This window comes from Carassius carassius, chromosome 26 (assembly GCF_963082965.1).
Source record: "Carassius carassius chromosome 26, fCarCar2.1, whole genome shotgun sequence".
NCBI lineage: Eukaryota > Metazoa > Chordata > Actinopteri > Cypriniformes > Cyprinidae > Carassius > Carassius carassius.
This window is the reverse complement of record NC_081780.1, coordinates 11,229,473-11,248,832: the sequence shown is the minus strand read 5'-3', so window position 1 is coordinate 11,248,832 and position 19,360 is coordinate 11,229,473. Positions and strand designations below refer to the sequence as shown.

The following is a 19,360-nucleotide window of genomic DNA, read 5'->3' as shown; positions in this document are numbered from 1 at the left end:
GCCAGAAGTCACACGAAGAACGACTTATTGCATACATACATATATGCAGATTTGTTCGTACTATCACTAATATTTTTCTTTAATACATTGTTAAAACTTGGCTCACAATATTTACGAGCTCTCAGGCAGCAGGCGCGCGTCCTCCTGTCACTATGGCGACGACGCACGCGAGATGGAAAACAATCACTCAGCTCTAAGCGGAGCACGGTAATCAGGTATTACTTATGTCCCCAGAAGAAAATGTGGTGAAGAAATGCCAAACAAACAATAAAAGTTTACTCCGCTGCTTGATACAATAGTCCAGAGAAGTTTTGTTGATTTTCTAAGAAATAAACTTGCATAAAAGGTTCAATATTGCCATGTCCTGGTCACGCTTAATAACGTTTTGACGGTTGCAGCAATATTGTCTACTTACACAAGATGGCGCGAAGTCGTCTTCGTTTTTTCAGTACGCAGTGTGTTTTCATCTTCACCACATTGCAATTCACGCTAAACTGTTTGGGTTTATGATTAAGTAAACTAAAAATAATGTATTCCGAGGTGAGTCAGTTAACTTTATAGTTAACTAACAGTTAGCATATTCCAACTGCCAATTGTAAACCGAAATCAATTTGAAATGCGTTATATAGTGTAGTATTTAACGAAACGTGGTGTTAGCTTTCACTGTTATGCTGATGATACTCAGCTCTATATTTCTTCGCGGCCCGGTGAAACACACCAATTTGAAAAACTAATGGATTGCACAGTCGATATAAAAAACTGGATGACGAGTAATTTCTTACTGCTAAATTCTGAAAAAAAAAAAAAAAACAGGTGTTAATTATAGGACCTAAAAACTCCGCTTGTAATAACCAAGAACACTGTCTAAGACTTGATGGTTGCTCTGTCAATTCTTCGTCATCAGTTAGGAACCTAGGTGTGCTATTTGATCGCAATCTTTCCTTAGAAAGCCACGTTTCTAGCATTTGTAAAACTGCATTTTTCCATCTCAAAAATATATCTAAATTACGGCCTATGCTCTCAATGTCAAATGCAGAAATGTTAATCCATGCATTTATGACCTCAAGGTTAGATTATTGTAATGCTTTATTGGGTGGTTGTTCTGCACGCTTAGTAAATAAACTACAGCTAGTCCAAAATGCAGCAGCAAGAGTTCTTACTAGAACCAGGAAGTATGACCATATTAGCCCGGTCCTGTCAACATTGCACTGGCTCCCTATCAAACATTATATAGATTTTAAAATATTGCTTATTACTTATAAAGCCCTGAATGGTTTAGCACCTCAGTATTTGAATGAGCTCCTTTTACATTATAATCCTCTACGTCCGCTACGTTCTCAAAACTCAGGCAATTTGATAATACCTAGAATATCAAAATCAACTGCAGGCGGCAGATCCTTTTCCTATTTGGCGCCTAAACTCTGGAATAACCTACCTAACATTGTTCGGGAGGCTGACACACTTTTGCAGTTTAAATCTAGATTAAATACCCATCTCTTTAACCTGGCATACACATAACATACTAATATGCTTTTAATATCCAAATCCGTTAAATGATTTTTAGGCTGCATTAATTAGGTAAACCAGAACCGGAAACACTTCCCATAACACCCTACTGTAAGTACTTGCTACAACATTAGAAGAATGGCATCTAAGCTAATATTTGTCTGTTTCTCTCTTGTTCCGAGGTCACCGTGGCCACCAGATCCAGTCTGTGTCCAGATCAGAGGGTCACTGCAGTCACCCGGATCCAGTACGTATCCAGACCAGATGGTGGATCAGCACCTAGAAAGGACCTCTACATCCCTGAAAGACAGCGGAGACCAGGACAACTAGAGCCCCAGAAACAGATCCCCTGTAATGACCTTGTCTCAGAGGAGCACCAGGACAAGACCACAGGAAACAGATGATTCTTCTGCACAATCTGACTTTGCTGCAGCCTGGAATTGAACTACTGGTTTCATCTGGTCAGAGGAGAACTGGCCCCCCAACTGAGCCTGGTTCCTCCCAAGGTTTTTTTCTCCATTCTGTCACCGATGGAGTTTCGGTTCCTTGCCGCTGTCGCCTCTGGCTTGCTTAGTTGGGGACACTTCATCTACAGTGATATCGTTGACTTGATTGCAAATAAATGCACAGACACTATTTAACTGAACAGAGATGACATAACTGAATCCAATGATGAACTGCCTTTAACTATCATTTTGCATTATTGACACTGTTTTCCTAATGAATGTTGTTCAGTTGTTTTGACGCAATGTATTTTGTTTAAAGCGCTATATAAATAAAGGTGACTTTGACTTTGACTTAGTATTCAAATTTAGCTACTTTACTCATAATATTTCTGTTTCTCATACTGTCCCATCACACTAGACAGTTATAACTGGTTATGGTAAGGTTGTTTACAAAAAGCATGACACGTTCTAGTCATAATGAGGTTTTCAGAGTTATAGGAGTGTCTATTTGTCAACATAACATTGAACTGAATCCTCTTTTTTTTTTTTTTTTTCAGGGACAGCTCGAGGTGATCTGTTCTGCAAAACTGCACCAGTTTCCCTAAATTGTTGCTTATCATTCCAGCCACTACCCCATTGCAAAGTGAGTAAACCTTTGAGGGGCGATGTTTATAAGTGTGATTTAATTATCCTAAAATAATCTGCTGATCAAAGGTAATTTGCACTTCACATGTGTGGGACAGTCCTCGCTCGTCTTGAGGAAGGCTGGCAGAAGCCACACATCCAGCCTTTTGGGAACCTGTCCACACACCCAGGCTGTTCTTCCCTGCATTGCGCTGCACAGGTCTGTCCTCGCCATCTGGAGTTTCATCTGTGTGCTTTTACACACCACATGTCTATCCAGACACTGAAACAGGAGCGTGACATTGTCATGACAAACGCAGCCACGTGTTACATAGACAGGCAATAACATCATTACATTTGTTTGGATCATTGACATTGTTTTGTAAATATGATGTTGTGTCATATCTCTCTATCTAGCTATCTATCATCTGTTTGTCTGTCTGTCAGTGTATTTAAGACTTTATAATAATATTCAGTTGTCTAATATGTTTGAGCAAATTAACTACCAAACATATTTTTTTGCTCTGTAGTATGATCTACACTACACAGAAGAAACAGCTCTTGTCTACAGACTGCCAAAGGAGCTTGCAGTTATTCAGGTGCAGAACAGGAGTTGTCACATGCTCATTGACACACAGCATGAAGAGTATAAAAGCCCCTAAATCAGGGAAGTTACTGGGGTATTTATAAAGCTAATCGAAAAGGTGTTTTCTTGTCAAAATGAGAAAGAAAAAAAAAAACACTGTTCACCATGCGTTTTCTTCAACTTGGCTTGAGTTGAACGACAGCAAACCAGATATTGCTGGTTTAGGCTTGTGTGAGGCCAGCCTTCTGCTTTATAGTTTTTTTTTTAGCTGGAGTCAGATAATTACTACAGAAGCTTTTATTTGCATCACTACCGACTTTTAGCATGGATAGATGACTTTTTCCTTTCTCATTACTACGGTTGTTTAGGGTTAAGTGCAGGCGGCTTGTTGACAGCATCTAAACTTCAGTGTTTTACACAGCAGCTGGAGCGATCCGACCTCTCCCCACATCTTTGATATCACATTCAGCATTTGTGAGTGACCTGGTCGGGGTCATCTGATCATTCCATCTTTCTCAAAGCCGTTGTTTAGAGTGACAGTGCAGGGCTAATGTGGGATTAATGGTTATCTGGAGAGAGGCAGTGAGCAGATAGGGCCAGACATTTCCCTTCAACTCTTTCATTATGCTCAGTTCGTAATTACACTAAACCTAATTATTGTCCCGAGCTTTTGTGATCTTCAAAGCCAAGATGTGACAAAAAAAGCCGCTTGAGCGCAAGCAATGCAAAGAAAGCAAAAAAAAAAACTCTTAATGAACAATAAAATCGACAAAACGCTCCAGAAGAAATGAGATTGGAGCTGATGTTATAAATCTGTTGACATTTAATTTGCCGGCGAAACGGAAACACGCTTCCCTCTAAAAGACAACATTCGGCACAAACAAATGCGCCGACTATGAAGAGTGGAGAAGGATGAAAGATGGGTTTACTAACACGTCTCTTCATCTCTCTTTCATGTTAATTAGAAATCGCTTCCCTTTGTTTCCTTTTGCAGGCACTTATTTATTTTCCTATTCCATCCATTAGAACAAATTTGCAACATGAGACACAAATAATTGGATTTGTCTTCATGGCTGTCGTGGACGGGGGGATGTTTTGTTTTTGAGCTTTTTTTCCCCCTATAGTTTAGTTTGCAGATTTGCCTTTGGATAGTTTGTCCTTTTGCAGTCAAGAAGAGCAGATTGCAAGGTTTCTGGTGACCTCTGAGATACCTTATCCTCAGCTTCTATGACATTCTAACCCTCACCTTTCTCCTTTCTATCATCTTGGGTTCAAATGAATGGAATTTGATTTATTAACGTTTTTGAAAGGAGTCTTTTATTCTCACCAAAGCTGTGTTTATTTGATCAAAAAACATAATACTGTGAAATATTCCAATTTGAAAAAACTTTATTCCAATTTTCAGTGTCACATGATCCTTTAGAAATCATTCTAAAATGCTGATTGGGTGTTTAAGAAACTTTATCATTATCAATGATGAAAACAGTTATATTATATATATATTATACAGCAATATTTTTTCAGTGGTTAAGATTCTTTGATAAATATACAGTTAAAATGAACATTAAAAATATACATTTCTAATATTATATATAATATATGTATTATATACGTGTATGCATGTATATGGTAGCGTTTATATCAATGTATGTTTTGAGTATTCCTTTCAGCTATACCAGAATATTGCAAAAATGTCTGATTATACATTATATACATTATATTCTGCATTTAGAATGAAACCTCAGTTCACATACATTTTTGTGAAAATTGTCATGTCGTTCCAAGCCCATGTGACTATCTTCTATGGAACTTAAATGTTTTTTTTAAGCAGAAGGTCACAGATGCTGTTTTCCATACAATAAAGGTTGACACATTATTGACACATAGCACCATAAGGGATCCATGCAACATGTGCATTAAGTTCTCCGAAGCCATGCAAATCCTTTATGCATTTTTGGACACCTGGGATGATCTGCTAAACTTTTCTTTCCCCATTCCAGGGAAAGTAAAAAAAGTCATACAGGCTTGGAATGACATGTTGGGTGATTGTATGATGTAATTTGTGATTGAACAATTCATTTAAGTTTGGTTATGCTTTAGCATCTTGTAGAAAATTTGCATGTATGCTGAAGGGGGAGCGAGAGCACATAGAAATGAGGGAGAGGAGTGCTGGGACTGTGCATTGTGTGATGATATATGAGAGGGTTTGTTGGAGAGTGTCTCTTAGAGTTTAGAAGCTGCAGGGCTGAAGCTGAGCTCCACTCGCTCACACTTACTTCCTGCTCCGCTGTCCTATGAACACACTTTACACACATTCATCATTATAACATGCCCTACTTACTTTAGACATCATTAATTCATTCATGCCTCTCTTCCAAACACACGCACACACATACACGCATAGGATCCCAGGAAGGAAGAGAAGCACACCTTCTCTTACTTAAATTTTCACAGACAAAGGAGTAATCTGGCATCCTTGAGGAGAGAACGTGAACTAGAATTGGTGTGAACAACCCGCTTTTGGACTCAGATCAGGTGTGACTGAGTGACAAAGTGTCGGTGTGCTCACCAGCGCAGGTGATGGAGTCGGCTGCCAGCTCGCTGTGTGAGTGTGAAGCCACTGAAGGCTCTGGAAACGAGTCAAACTCATCAGCATAATAGATCAGATTAAAGCTGCAAACGCTTGACAGCGCCAAGCCAGCGGGCACTCGCCGTCTAAACGTTCCTGTAAATCTCGGCTTAAACAATGTAACATGGAAAGCATCCAGAAACTTGTTTTGTTGTGTTGCTCACTCCTTTCGGGCATCGGACGTCAGAATGTTTGTTGTCTCTATCCACAGTGGCCTTGAAATCTATTTGGACATTTAAAAAAATGTACGTCTGTGCATAATATAATAAGATGTAAGAAATGAAGCTCAAACACAGTTCCTAAGGTTTTAAATTATATAAAAAATAGATATAATTTTTTTAGGCTTACATCTGCCTTGACACCAGAAAATCAGCTAGCTCAAAAGTTGTTTCAGAGAAAAAATTAAAAAAAAATCCATTGGCAGATTGCAGATCCCTCTTGGTTTGATATTTCATTCTATGACATTCAGACATTCATGTTTTTTTTTTTTTTTTTACAATGTCAAAATACTTTCAGGAGTCTCTGTAATACAGATATTGTGCTTGTCTCTAGAATAACTGTAATTTAATAATAATAACTGCATTTCTCTGTAAAGGTGCAACAGCGATAGGCCTAGACTTGTTGCCCCTTTGTTCTCATCCTGTCCAGTTGATGACCTCTGTTCTACTTTAAAGAGTTTGGATAAATCTGAAATGGATCCTTCATTGGCTGTGCTCCGAAACTTTGGTCTCTGTTGGGTGGGGGTCTGGATCTTTGTGCCCTCACTGAGGCCAGGCTAGTTCGGCTTCATCTCTCTCAGTGCTGCAGCTGTCTGCTGACTGACCTGGTATACTGCCCAAACAACCACTTTTTCTCTACTGTGCCCCACACACAGTCAAATTCATATCCCTTTCTCAAGCTCTCTTTATCTGTAAGCAGTGGTGTGTTTTTGCCAGGAAATGTACTGTATATTTACATTTATTCATTCAGATGCTTTTATGAGAATTGACTTATATGTGACAAAAATTATAGCAGAAACAGTTTGTCCAAAGCACAACACAGTATAAATAGCTATTCCATACCACATTTCTAAAATGCAGTGCTTAAATGCTAAAGCAGAAGTGGACGTGCAGAAAAGTGCTCCCAGAAGATGTTTTAAATTAATTTGGTGTCAGTCCAGTTTTCTAGTGATTCCATTATTGATTCTTATAATATATTTGGAGAAAATAAATGAAATTCAGTTGATGCTATTTAATTTTGATATTACATTTAAAAACAATTCTTGCAAAAGGTATGTTTACACTGATGTTTTAATGACTTTTTACAGTCTTTTAGAGGTGGTAACTAGAGAGAGAGAAGAAGAAGGTTAACCTTAATTAAACAATACTAATAGTTTAAATATATGGTAACATTTCAATATTTTTTTTTTTTTTTATAAAACAAATGATCAGTTTCGCTAGTGGTATATATTTAAACATTATCATATGCACCAGTGTATTTTTAGATTTATTTAGGCCTGTATGCTGTGATATTCATTAATATCAAGCTTTTATTTTTTATATTTTCAGCTTTAGAAATTGTATATGCTTTTCTTAAAATATATATTTCTATTTAGTCTCTTTTCCAGTTTTAGTTGTAGTAATTTTAGTACTTAAACTTTAGTTAAGTACTAATTTTAGTTAGTTGCCAAGGCATCCATTATATTTTGTTTCTTAAGTTTATACTTGCCATGTAATAATTATATATATTTTTTTTTATTATTTCAGCTGTATTTCAATTAGCACAATTATTATTATTATTTTTTTAAACAGTATTTTTATTTAAAAATAGCAGCACTGATAAGAACAATCAGTCTAGTAACTATACAGGTTTAAATCGTAGCTGTTTGTTTCACTAAAATGAGCTGCTCATAAGAGTAATTAGTTTAGGAGTAGATTTAGTTGTTTTTCTGGGCTGCTGAATAGTAATACAGAAAACATTGTAAGTACATTTTAGTACAGTGTGTCATCCACAGGCATGGTCAAGAGCAATTAATGAAACCAATGCTATTTGTTTCCAGTATTTCTTTTTTAAAGGTTCTTGATCCCCAACCCTTTTGACTGATTGAAGATTTGCTTGGTGAAATTGGCTTGACTCAGCTAAACCTTAAAAATCATCTTTCTTGCTTTCTCACTCTTTCTTCATTTACCCCACAGCAACTAATGTAGCACACAGTCAATCTAGTCCTTAATATTCCCCCTCATTTCCCTTAGAGACACATTTTCAGCCCACTTTTTTCCTTGACCCTCCAGTTCCCTATGAGCATGTGTTACTGTGTCTTACCCACTGGTGCTGGGCCTGAGGACAGCCATCATCACTTTAACCCCTCATTCCATGCCCGGGGGGCAGATCAGACAGTTTCTGTGGCCTCTGACCTCACTAGCTCCAGCCCTGTGGTGAATGGCACTCAGCCAGCCTTGCCAGCAAGTCTTGATTTGGAGCGCCTTAAGAGAATGTTTTAATTGTCACTTCTCATTTAGTGGGAGAGTGACATCTCTGGGCGGACAGGCGGGAAAAAGGCGGGCCGCAGTAATCAGAGGCGATGAAGATGGCTTACACGCTGCAGTAATCGCACACACTTACGCTCATACGTGCATCTACACACACAGTCCCCAGGAAGCTGTTTGCGATGAGCTGTTCCTGCTTTTGGCTCCAAGCACCGGGAGGTTCTCCACTCTGCTAGGCCATGATCTGATTTGACAAGCGCGCTGCTGTCATCTTAAGTTTGTCCGATTTGAAATTCTAATTAATGAACTTGCTGCCACTTTTGTGTTTTTTTCTCCCCCCCCCCCACCACCTCTTAATTTGCCCAAGTTGCTGTTTATTTCCTTTGCAGGATTCGTCTTCTATTTGTCTTTTTCTCATCCTTCTAAGTCTCCTTTGTTCTCTCGACTAATTGACTCTTGAGCCCTGTGACCATTCCCGCACAGCGCTGATGTTATCAGGAGCAGCAGAAGGAGGGTCACGCTCTTGTAATTAAACCTTGCATAAGCCAAAGTGAAATGACTTGAGATCGCTAAAGTTGATGGCTTCGAGAAGATTGAGTCATTACTGAAGATTTGATCATTTAATAATAGTTCCCTCACTTCCTCAAGACTTGGTGCCCTCATTTTGATTATTCGGCAGTGCAAGAGCATGTGAATGTCCATGTATTTATTGTGCCATCAGATGATGGTCTGGACATTTACCCACCCTTATGTTGTTCCTAATCCAGATGACCTTCTTCTTCAGACAATTTACCAGGCCAAAAAAAAAAGACAATAAACATCATAAAAGTATCCTCAAGTATTTCAATGTAAGAGGATATTTTTAACATTTGAAGTGCTAAGCTTAAACTAAAACAGACCATAATGCTCTTTGATGTTGCATTTATTATCATATTATTTGAATGTAATGTAATCATAAACACACTGGTTTATGCACAGTTTTACCATTTTATTCTTCTAGTTTACCTACTGAATAGTAGCTAATGAATCTTTGCACACGAAGTTTTGCACACTTACAGGAAACAGGTTGCTTCCACGTTGAAAAATATGGTGGAATTTTCCAAGACTCCTGACTATAGCTATGTGTGAGAAACAAACTGAAATTTGATGTATCAGATAATCTTCACTTCCAGTGAGCTGTTAACTCAAGAACCACTGTGACTGGATCATTCAGCTAGTGAGTTGAACTCACATTGAGTCATTCCGTTCCATATGTGAACCCAATCATTCTGTTTTATTATATACTGACTCGAATGATTTATTGACTCGTCTTGTTTTTAACTTAAACTCATTGACTTTTAAGCTTCACAGACATGTTCACTATAAAGTCTATGTGAAGAATCTTCATAAATTCTGCGTTTTTGGGTTCCACAGAAAAATAACGGGTTTTGAAAGCTAATGAGGGTGAATAAATAGTGACAGAATTCTATTTTTATTTTGAGCAGCTCCTGTAAGCCAGTCACTTTAGGGGATATGTTTCTGTCACCACCAGCAGGTGGCGGTAGTACTCTTACTGGTGCTCTTCAGGTCACTTGTGCTCCATCTGTCACAGCACGCCTCATTCTTCATATTTCCATCTCTGAGCTTTTTGGGTCTCTGCCAGTCAGAGTGAAAATGGATGTAGAACTAATCTATTTCCACGGACATCTTAATCCCCTAATACAGTGATGGAATCATTAAATCGCAAATCATCATCATCTCCTGCCTCTCCCCTCCACTGTTGCGTTAAATGTTTAAATAACAGGGTTTGATGAAGAGCGGCTTTGGGCCCTTGACGCATTTTTGTGCCACGTTGTTGTGACATTAGATCTGTGCTTATCCGCTCTTCTCCCATATTATCTGCCTTTACTGAAGTTTTAGCCTATTTTTTTAGACTCAAAAGCTTAACACAGCCTTGCGGTAATGTAGGAAAAGAATCACGCCTCACTCATTTTCTATAAACTCTTGTCAGGGACAGCAACTTAACGTCTTCTTTCACATTTAAGGATTTTTTCCCCACCCTTTTCACTCTTTTCCTCCATCCATACACAAAAACCTTGAATGTTTTTTGGATTGCAGATCAGAAATTGGTCTGAAAGCATCCGTCAGTGCTGCTTGGCTACTTTGGAAGTGTTTACAAACATAAAAATTCACCATCGCAACTTGTTCCTTGGGTTTTCTAAACCACTCAAGCCACCCACTGGTACCATAATTACATTTACGTCATTACAAAAGGCTTTTCTCTTAAACGTACTGTATAGAGATTTTCCTATACACTCCTGATGCATTTTTGCAGCTGGAAAGTAGTGTCTTGAAACGGTAGGGCTCCTTATGGGGTGTAGAGACCTCAGTCTGTGACCCGCATGACATTTTAATATCAGGCCCCGTTGCTCGATTGCTAACAGATGACTTGGTTGCAGCTCTGCATCCCTGGCCCTTCTTGAGAGTCAAGCGGTTTCACCATCTTCCCAATCACCTCCATCAACAGGGGCCTTGTCTGAGCATCGGGGGCCTGATACGGTTCAGGAGCAGAGGAGAGAAAGGGGTGCCTCTGCTGGGATCTGGCTGAACGAATGAGAGAGGAGTCTCACTGGTGAGTAAGCCTCTTCAGGGCTTTGGCGCGGCCACTTTTGCTGCAGGTGGGTGTATAAGCGGCAGACGTGTGTGTCGGTCTCTCTTTTGCGTGACTCAGATTGGCCATCTCTGTGCCAGCTCAACCATCCAGCAAACATCGCTATGTCAGTCAAGGAGCCATGGGGCATTTTAACCAGCGGGCATTATTGCGCGCCAGGACATGCCAGCACAGAAGCAAGATCTCATTCTCTGTGATGAAGAGCTAATAACCATACTGCTCGCTAGTGCTAATTGCTAAAGCTAAGCACTACAGCTGTACTGACACAACATATTCACACTCTAAAATTAGATTTGAAAGAGTGTAGCTGCAGTTGAACAAATGTACATTGTCTGTTGTAGTGAACCATTCAGACATATTTGTTTTTGGAGGGAAATGAGAGAATAAGAAGGTCAGTTTTACATTACGGCAATTTATTGCCTAGCCAGTCAGAGAGAGTGCAGTCAGTAATTTCACTCTAGATTTTCAGTGCTGTTCATCTGATAACAATTTGATTTACAGCTACCAGGGTTTAGAGTTAATGCTTGCAAAGTGCATAAAAATGCATTTGGTGAGTAAATAAATGTATGTACTGGGACATCTGACCATTTAATGACATTGCATTTTAAATACATGGACAATAATATGGAGTTGTTCCCTCCTTTGCATTTACAACACTGGATGTAAGGAACTGGTCCCCCCCCCCCCAACACCAAACTTGTCCATAAGACAAACAGAGAAGTATGATTCGGCACTTCACAGAACATGAACAGCGTGCTTAACACCCCTCCATCCACACTCATCCTCTCGGGCTGCCCGGCTATGAAAACCCATTCCATGAAACTCCCATTATATTCAGGTTCATCTCAATAAATTAGAATATCGTGGAAAAGTTAATTTATTTCAGTAATTCAACTCAAATTGTGGAACTCGTATATTACATAAATTCAATGCACAAAGACTGAAGTAGTTTAAGTCTTTGGTTCTTTTAATTGTGATGATTTTGTCTCACATTTAACAAAAACCCACCAATTCATGATCTCAACAAATTAAAATAAGGTGACATGCCAATCAGCTTATCAACTCAAAACACCTGCAAAGGTTTCCTGAGCCTTCAAAATGGTCTCTCAGTTTGGTTCACTATGCTACACAATCATGGGGAAGACTGCTGATCTGAAGACAATCATTGACACCCTTCACAAGGAGGGTAAGCCACAAACATTCGTTGCCAAAGAAGCTGGCTGTTCACAGAGTGCTGTATTCAAGCGTGTTAGCAGAAAGTTGAGTGGAAGGAAAGGTTTGGAATAAAAAGATGCACAACCAACTGAGAGAACCGCAGCCGTATGAGGATTGTCAAGCAAAATCGATTCAAGAATATGAGTGAACTTCACAAGGAATGGACCGAGGCTGGGGTCAAGGCATCAAAAGCCACCACACACAGACGTGTCAAGGAATTTGCTGAACCACAGACAATGTCAGAGGCGTCTTACCTGGTCTAAGGAGAAGAAGAACTGGACTATTGCCCAGCGGTCCAAAGTCTTCTTTTCAGATGAGAGCAAGTTTTGTATTTCATTTGGAAACCAAGGTCCTAGAGTCTGAAGGAAGGGTGGAGAAGCTCATAGCAAAAGTAGCTTGAAGTCCAGTATTAAGTTTACACAGTCTGGGATGATTTGGGGTGCAATGTCATCTGCTGGTGTTGGTTGGAAACCAAAGTCACTGCACCCATTTACCAAGAAATTTTGGAGCACTTCATGCTTCCTTCTGCTGACCAGCTTTTTGAATGTGCTGATTTCATTTTCCAGCAGGATTTGGCACCTGCCCACACTGCCAAAAGCACCAAAAGTTGGTTAAATGACCATGGTGGTGGTTTGCTTGACTGGCCAGACCTGAACCCCATAGAGAATCTATGGGGTATTGTCAAGAGGAAAATGAGAAACAAGAGACCAAAAAATGCAGATGAGCTGAAGGCCACTGTCAAAGAAACCTGGGCTTCCATACCACCTCAGCAGTGCCACAAACTGATCACCTCCATGCCATGTCGAACTGAGGCAGTAGTTAAAGCAAAGGGAGCCCCTACCAAGTGTTGAGTACATGTACAGTAAATTCGCATACTTTCCAGAAGGCCAACAATTCACTAAAAATATTTTTTCATTGGTCTTATGAAGTATTCTAATTTGTTGAATTGGTGGGTTTTTGTTAAATGTGAGCCAAAATCATCACAATTAAAAGAACCAAAGACTTAAATTACTTCAGTCTGTGTGCAATGAATTTATTTAATACACAAGTGTCACAATTTGAGTTAAATTACTGAAATAAATGAACTTTTCCTCTACATTCTTATTCAGTGAGATGCACCTGTAGTTTTTGTGCTGATATAAATTACCTTAGATATTTGGAAATCTTCAGCTATGGAATCAGCAGAGCATTGGTGACTTTAATGCACCATGTGCTCAGCACTCTGAGCCCACTCTGTGAATAAACATGGCCTTCCATTTCTTTGCAGAGTTGCTGCTATTCTATATACAATGTTAATTGTCTGTTTTTTTCTCTCTCTCCATTGGTTTTGTTCCACAGGCCCAGAATTATGGGGGGAAAAATCCCAAAGCTGTCTCACTCTCAGCAGAGAGTGTGATTTGATCAAGTCCATGGTTTCAAGTCTACCATAAATCAGACAGAAAAATAGAAAGAGAGACTGAAAAAAGTGACAGAGGTATGTATTTCCCAGCTGAAAAGACCACCAGCATATGCTGTGTTTTGGATGCTTGTTTTTCCTCCAGGCTTTTTGACTAGCTTAACCAACAATACTTTCCTGCTCAACCAACTTCACCAGTACTTTTAAAGGGATAATTCATCCAAACTTAGTTGTTGTGTTGCTTGAAACCAACTGACTTTTTTTATTCATCCATTGAACACAAGAGAAATGTTTTGTTCACTTTTATTGCATTGTTTTTCCCCCATACAAAAGCAAATGGTGACATTTTCAGATCAGATAATGTCCTGTGTTAACAACTGTTGGTGTCACGCGTCTTTCTGCCACGTGCCATATGCGTGTTTAATGAACGCAAAAGTAAAACTAAAAAACTTAGTTTGTCAAGAAAATTCAGTTCTTGATTTCTTCATGGTGCATTGTTGTCTATGAAGGTTAGAGAGGTAGAAGCATAGATATAGGTCTGAGATTGGAGTCCCCTGTGATGTCTATGTGTGTGTGTGTGAGGTCTCTCATCCCCTCCATCAATTTTGCACAATGCCCCGAGGCAGCCATGGGACTTTGTGTTGCCTTGCTCCTCCTCTCCCTCCATCCTACCTCTTTTCTTCTCCCCTCTTCAATTTTCTCATGCACCACATCCATCACATCATCTTAAACTTTTTTCACCCACAATCCTTGTAGAGGAAAATGAATCCTTTCTTTCATAGGTTGAATTGAATAATTACCTACTGTATATTTTAATTCCACAATATTTTGATCTGAAGTTTTTCAGTCAGCAGTTTCTAAAGAATCAGTATATGTGACTCTAATATATAGCGTATGTTTCCGTAATTGGCATTTCTCTAAAATGAATGAGACAAAAAAGCACTTAATTGCTTGAAGAATGACCTGTGTAACCCTGTTTCAGAAATCCAAGACTCACGCAGCCTGGGATTCCGGGTCCTATTCATCTGGGAAAGAAGAGAGTTGTGAAGCTGTCAAGCACATAGACAGTGAACACAGAGGGGAACAGGTCGAGGCCACAGCTAGGACAGACGGAGAAAGAGGTGTTTTTTTTTACTTCAATCACCAGACCCTGTCTGTATGATGCTTCTAGGGTTGCTTCCTACCTAGATCTGCCATTTTTGTGAAATCCAGTGTGGACTCACTCAAGAGTGTCAAGGGGGTTTCTTTTTGTGACTTTTGAAGCTTCTTGCTTCCTTTTGTAGATTTTCATTGTTCATCTTTGAACATCTTGTGTTGTCAGCCCTCTTTTATTGTTCTCGGTGGCATATCGCAAATCTGTTGTCCTTCCCCCACCGTCCTTGAACCAGGCCCCGCCTCCACTAGCAGTGATGTCATTTATTAGGTTTTATTGATAAAAACAACAACAACAACAATGATAAAATCTTTATTTCATTGGATGTGAATCTTCATTCACATTCAATGAAAACATTGGCAAAAACAAAAAATAGAGAGTGTTCCTAGGATTTATTTTAAATAAATCCATGAAGAATGAAAATACATTTATATATATATATATATATATATATATATATATATATATATATATATATATATATATATATATATATATATAATAAGGATATTAATTAAAGATCATGTTCCATGAAGATATTTTGTACATTTCCTACTGTAAATATATCAAAACTTTATTTTTGATTAGTAATTTGCATTACTAAGAACTTAATTTAGACAACTTTAAAGGTGATTTTCTCAGTATTTAGATTTTTTTGCAACTTTAAATTCCAGATTTTCAAATAGTTGTTATCTCGGCCAAATATTGTCCTATTGTCCTAACAAACTATACATAAATGGAAACCTTATTTATTCAGCTTCCAGATAATATATAAATCTCAATTTTGAAAAATGTACCCTTATGACTGGTTTTGTGGTCCAGGGTCTCACACACAAACAAACACACAAACACACACACACATACACACATACACACACACACACACACACACACACACACATATTATATATATATGCATGCAACATTACAATATTATTCAAAAATGTGGTGTCAGTTAGATTTATAAATGTTGGTAAAAGTGATTCCACAGCAAAAAAATATAGTATGCGACTATGCGGCATTACATAACTAAAGTGAAGTGCTTAGAGCAGCGTTTGAGAAAGGGCCTTATGTTCAATCCACTGTACATGCTAATCAACCACCAACATCTGCATGTGATCCACTGCTTCCTATATTGTGAATCCATGCAAATACATTTATGCTGCAATTTGGCATCTGTGTAAACATGATATATTTACACTGATGTGACTTCTGTTGAGTATAAAAACCGCTCTAGACATATTCAACCATAATACATGGCTCACAATGGTTTTACTCTTTCCCAACTTTTATTCTTCTCTTTCTCCATATCACATGCGTTCTCACTCTGGATTGGCAGAGTGTTAATCCGAGGGTCTGGATCTGCTGCTCTAATCCCTGATGGAGTATCAGAGGGAGTCTCTCTTTAAGCTCGTGAGAGGCGTCTGTGTGTTTGTGAGTGGGTGGATAGGTTTTAAAACCCTCCCTAGTGTTTTCTGATGTTTAAATTAAGACTGCATACCTACCTTCCATGTCACTAAAACAACAGCTTGTCATTGCGGTTGGATTTATGAAATGCAGGATCAAATGAAAGAGCTGGGGAAATGAAGAAAGAGAAAAGGAGCTGTAGAAGGACATAAACAAGCCATTGTGTGTCTGTGTTTTGCTGAACTATAGCTGCCGGGTTAATGGTTTCTCTCTTTCTTTCTCGTTATCCCCCTTTCCCTGTGTTAAGTTTGATTAGGTGACCACAGTTACATATTCCCCATTGGAGATGAAAAAGGACAGCCGTTTCCTGTGAAAATAGAACGGGATACAAAGAGCTCTTTCAGGGCCTGGGCGCCCCGCTGCAGAAGCTCTTCCATGCCCCCAACACCAGCCTGCCTGACTCACAGAGACCAAGCCAGAGACTGACACAGGCCCCAGCCCAAACACACAACATTTCCACATCCTCCCAGCTTCTTACACTCACTGACACCAACTATTAATTCACTAAAGTAAAAAGCAGCTATTGCTTATTCAGAACAGATGAGTAGCAAGGCTGCTGAGTTTACATGAAGTATAAAATGAAACACACTCGATTAAGTTTTGGCATGTAATTCATCCCATACTGTTTGTACATTGCATGTGCTACTGATGTGAATGATACATCAGAAATGGTGTAGTTGTTTTTTTTTTGTTTTTTTTTAAAGGGGTCATATGATGTTGCTAAAAAGAACACTATTTCGTGTATTTGGTGTAATGAAATGTGTTTATGTGGTTTAAGGTTCAAAAAACACATAATTCTCCACATACTGTACATTATTGTATCTCCTCTATGCCCTGGCTTTCTGAAACGTGTTGTTTTTTTACAAAGTTCATCCGAAAAGCGAGGTGTGCTCTGATTAGAGAGCCAGCTATCCAGTGCGTTGTTATTGGTTGAATGCCTCAAATGTGTAACAGAAATGTTATGCCCCTTAATATAAATAATTATGGATTATAATGACTTCTACTGTCTTTTTACGAGTTGCGTTGCATCGTGCCGCTTAAACGTAAAACCATGTCTGTATTTGTGATTGGAGAAACGACAAACAACAAGCACTACTCTAGGGGAAGTCGTGGCCTGGTGGTTAGAGAATCGGACTCCCAATCGAAGGGTTGTGGGTTCGAGTTCCGGGCCGGCAGGAATTGTGGGTGGGGGGAGTGCATGTACAGTTCTCTCACTGCCCTCAATACCACGACTGAGGTGCCCTTGAGCAAGGCACCGAACCCCCAACTGCTCCCCGGGCGCCGCAGCATAAATGGCTGCCCACTGCTCCGGGTGTGTGTTCACAGTGTGTGTGTGTGTTCACTGCTCTGTGTGTGTGCACTTCGGATGGGTTAAATGCAGAGCACAAATTCTGAGTATGGGTCACCATACTTGGCTGAATGTCACTTCACTTCTTAAACCAGTGGTTCTAAACTGCTCAAAACATGCATTTGAATCATCAATGGCAAATCCTTTACATATGTAAACGTACTTACAGACTGTGAGTCAGAACAGCCAGCATTGTAGTCTAATATACTCTCCCAGGTTCAGGAAACAGTCCTCCATAAAATGGTTTGCACACATCTGAATATTTGGGTTGAACTGTTTTGGAAAAGTGTTACAACTTAACCACTAATTTCTAGTTGTGTCCTCTTTTGGAAAGCCAAACAAAGTATTTACACTTTCACAATGAAACAGTGTTTGTCTCCACAACATGGCAGCAGCAACAATACTACAGTGAGAATCAAAGTTATATATATATATACACAAAACATCCTGTAGAAAAAGTGAGGTTTCAATGGAGTATTTTTTTCCACCTAAACACAGTTGCAACCAACCAAGCAGAGCCAGATAGATCTTTGCAAAGAGTTTTATGCTTTAAACAAACACTCATCACCATTCAGAGACCACTTTAGAAATCTTATGAGTGAAAAACAAGCAAATCGTGCTTATTAGCTGCATTAAGTCTCTCTTCAATGAATCACACCCATTGTATGTTAATATGCCCATAACTGAATTACTGTGACAGCAGCCAGCCATATTTAGTTCCCTGCGCTTGGCAGTTGTCCCAAAGGGAGAAGAAGGACAGTCTGCCTCATAAGAGCTCTCCCCCATTTAGACTAGAGGTATGACAAACAAACCCAATGGACGTTTAGGTAGGAAACGTCAGTTGCAATACTATATATAGTCAAAGCTGAGTGACTCATGACAAATCAACAGATCTGGATGCTTTTGACTGATAAATATTCCATTCTTTGTGTCCAATGAATCAGCCGAATGGCTTTTTTTCATCAGAGGATGGTGGCGTTAGGGTAAAATGTTTCCCACATAAGGCCTTTGTTAGACTAACACATCTACTTTAGTTTTTTTTAGCAAAGACCTGATTCCTCTCATTAAGATTGCGCTCTTATCGAGAACAAACGGTTGTCAATATGGCCACACTTGAGTGTCAGATCTCCTGCGCTGTATATCATTTGGTCTGGTGAGGCAAATCTGGGTTGGAGGAGTTTTAAAGGCACAAGGAATGTTTGAGTGGCGTATAAAAGCGTTCTCTCTCTCTCCCTCTCTCGCGCCTTGATCTTTTACTGTAACACACCATCTGCACATCTGTCGCACGATGTTAACACTGCCCGCCAACACGGTCTGTTTGTCCTATTCTCTATATCCTCTTCCATTCTTTAAAGGTTAATAGAAAAATGCTTGCCACAAAAGGTGCTGTTGTGAAGAATCGGGCCCCGCTGCAGGAATGAGAGTAAATATGTCTCCAAGCCCTTCGGGATGGCTTTGTGCAGGGGGGTTATTGCGGAAAATTCCTAGGCATTTGTTCTCGAGTGGATCCATCGTACAACCGCATGTTGCAGCTAATGTGGGTGTGAAAGCTGCAATCTGCCATCAAAAAACAGTTTTTGTGGGTTAAAGCCTTTCGGCGTTTGAGAACGCACTTTAGTGGTCAAAGGGTCTTAAGGAATGTTGCTTTATTATGGGTGAAAATATAGTGAAATTTCTTTGAAAGGAATGAGTTTTCTTATAGCGTAGATAAAAGAAAGAACACACAAATCTGGAGGTGTCAACAGGTTGACATTAATAGCGACGTATACAAATACTGTGAATATAAAATCTTGTAGAGGAAAAATGTCTCTGTCTGGATGTTTTCATGTTTGTTTTTTTGTTTGCCTCTCTCTGTTTGTGTCACTCTAGGAGACT

At 39.2% G+C, this 19,360-nt stretch overlaps 2 long non-coding RNA genes across 3 annotated transcripts; both read left to right on the top strand.

Annotated features, from left to right (window-relative positions):
- The first annotated feature begins 201 nt into the window (after positions 1-201).
- Positions 202-3,228, top strand: LOC132106283 (uncharacterized). Of its 2 annotated transcripts, XR_009424098.1 has the most exons (4): positions 202-540; positions 2,510-2,595; positions 2,696-2,796; positions 3,107-3,228. It is a non-coding gene; the product is annotated as an uncharacterized LOC132106283 (long non-coding RNA). The 2 variants fall into 2 exon arrangements; XR_009424097.1 differs by lacking the exon at positions 202-540 and having other exon boundaries at positions 2,351-2,595.
- Positions 3,229-10,697: 7,469 nt separating this feature from the next.
- Positions 10,698-17,094, top strand: LOC132106282 (uncharacterized). Its single transcript, XR_009424096.1, has 4 exons — positions 10,698-10,867; positions 13,460-13,595; positions 14,500-14,638; positions 16,385-17,094. It is a non-coding gene; the product is annotated as an uncharacterized LOC132106282 (long non-coding RNA).
- The last annotated feature ends 2,266 nt before the right edge of the window (positions 17,095-19,360 follow it).